The sequence below is a fragment of the Mus caroli genome, chromosome 7, assembly GCF_900094665.2.
Source record: "Mus caroli chromosome 7, CAROLI_EIJ_v1.1, whole genome shotgun sequence".
Taxonomy (NCBI): domain Eukaryota; kingdom Metazoa; phylum Chordata; class Mammalia; order Rodentia; family Muridae; genus Mus; species Mus caroli.
Genome location: NC_034576.1, coordinates 82,668 through 85,423, shown reverse-complemented (window position 1 = coordinate 85,423; position 2,756 = coordinate 82,668).

The window sequence follows — 2,756 nt, the reverse complement described above, 5'->3', positions numbered from 1 at the left end:
GCCAGGTCACCACTGTGTACCAGAGAAAAAGAAAGAGAACGATTTATGCATTACTGCATTATCTTAAAAACTTCTAATGATTTATTTTATTTTTTATGTGTATGAGTGCTTGCCTAAGTGTATATATGTGCACCATAATATATATGCCTGGTACCACAGAGGCCCCAAGAGAATACCAGATACCTTGGATGGTTGTGAGCTATCATGTGGATGCTGGAAACTGAACCCCAGTCTTGTGCAGAGCAGCCAGTGCTCTTAATCCCTGGGCCATCTCTAGAGCCCCTTAATAATTCTGCGGCATTAAAATACTTTATTATGGGCTGGTGAGATGGCTCAGTGGGTAAGAGCACCCGACTGCTCTTCCGAAGGTCCGAGGTTCAAATCCCAGCAACCACATGGTGGCTCACAACCATCCGTAACGAGATCTGGCGCCCCCTTCTGGAGTGTCTGAAGACAGCTGCAGTGTACTTACATAAAATAAAAATAAATCTTAAAAAAAAAATACTTTATTATGTATATTTGTGTCCAGGATGGAAACCGTGTGTGGAGATCAGAAGAAAATCTGTGGGAGTCAATTTTCTCTTGGTCCAGCATGTGGATCCCGGGAGTTGGACTCAGGTAGTGAAGCTTAGCAGCAAGCGCCTTTATTCACTGAGCTATCTCAATGGCCCCCATTTTTAATTGTGTGTCTGTGTGTGTATGACATGCTAGTCGTAGGACCATTTGTGAAAATGTCAGTTCTCTCCTTCGGCCCATTTAGAATCTGAGGTGGTCAGGTTTGGATACAGCCACCTTTATTCCTTTACTCAAGGAGCCATGTCAGCAGCCCCTGTTACATTGTCTTAACTCTTCATTGTTAATGCAGTTCCCTCAACATGGAAGCTTGATTCATTTCCAATCTGATAGATGCATTTAGCAACTTTAGAAAATCAAGTAGATTTCCTTCCTCCCCTGTCCCCCAATGCTGCCCACGCCTTCAAAACAGACACTTCATCCTCCTCTGTTTAAGGATGACATAGCTGCCATCTGTTAATCCAATCTGCATTGTGTGGAAAGGAGGCTCGCTTTCCCACATGAAAACCCCTCTCCAACTCCTTCAGGGGGAATTTCCCAGGGTCTCCGCAGGGCAAACAGCCATGGGGACTTGTGCCTAACCTGGCTCTTTGAAGATTATGAATTTGCAAACCAGAAAAGGAGAAGTAGGTCTGTCCGAGGGAGCCGAGTAAATCGCAGGAAGCCATGGGAAGGCTAGAATCAGGCCCTGGGATTTGTCAGAAAGCCAAGCATAGACAGCCAAAGGAGTGCTTCCTAAGTCACATTGCTTAGTTGACAGCCTGCTTGTGAGGCTTGTCACCAGCATCTCTGTTCAGGGTACCCGAATGACACTGACCAATCACACCTCTCCCTACTGCTGCTCTGAAACATTCCCAGACTTTCTTTGTACCTTTGTACCTTTTGTGTGGTGTGGATTATAATTTGAGTGCTAGCCCTCTCGCCATACCCGCCCAAAAAGAGTCTTGCACAGAGTGAGGTCTTAGACCTGGGTGTGGCCGAGTTGAGAGGTGGTGGACTTTTAAGAGATTAGTCATCTGGGACAATGTCTTTAGAAAAGATTCAAGCAGCTCTCAGGGCCACTCAGCTCAGGTCCCCGGAGTTGCTGTGTGCAGGAGGAGCAGGTCTGTCATTCCAGCACTCAGGAGGCTGAGGCAGCAGGAGCGATAGATCCAATAGATCCGGAGCAGTCTGAGTTACACAGCTGGGCTACATGAGACCTTGTCTCAAAAACAAACAAGCTCCAGGCAGTGGTGGCGCACTCTTTTAATCCCAGCACTTGGGAGGCAGAGAACAGTGGATTTCTGAGTTCGAGGTCACCCTAGTCTACAGAGTGAGTTCCAGGACAGCCAGGGCTACACAGAGAAACCCTGTCTCGAAAAAATTATAATTAAAATTAAAAAACAAAAACAAAAAACAACCAAGCAAACAATCAAATTGTAAGTAAAAAAAAACACAAATAAATAAAATAAAAGTACTGTAAATTTTACAGCCGGATATTTGGTGCATGCCTTTAATCCCAGAACTCTGGAGATAGAGGGAGGAAGATGTCTGTGAGTTCCATCCCAGACTGGTTTACAGAGCCCAGGGCAATACAGAGAAACCCTGTCAGAGTAGGGATAGGGGGTTTGGGGGTGGGAGTGGGAGTGGGTGGGGGGTGGAATGGGGTAGGGGGTATATGTATGCAAACACTCTCAAAAAGCAAAGAGATGCTAAAGAGATGGCTCAGCAGTTAAGAGCACTGGCTGCTCCTCCAGGGGATCAGGGTCTAATTTCCAGAACCCATGAGGCAGCTCATAGCTGTCTGTAACTCCTTTCTAGGGCATCTGACACCCTCATTCAGACATACATGCAGGCAAAAACCAATGTACATAAAAGGGGTCGGGGGCAGCACTGGAATGATGGCTCAGCCAGTAAGAGCACTGACTGCTCTTCCGAAGGTCCTGAGTTCAAATCCCAGCAACCACATGGTGGCTCACAACCATCTGTAATGGGATCCAATCTCTTCTGGTGTGTCTGAAGACAGCTACAGTGCACTCATATAAGTAAAACCAAATAAATCTTTAAAAAAAAAAGAAAGAAAAGAAAAGGCAAATCATGTGTTTAAAATGTACATGTACAAATGCTCTCAGGAGCTCATGTACATAAATTACACAAATAAATCTTTTTTAAAAGAAGTAAAATAGCCGGGTGTGGTGGCATAC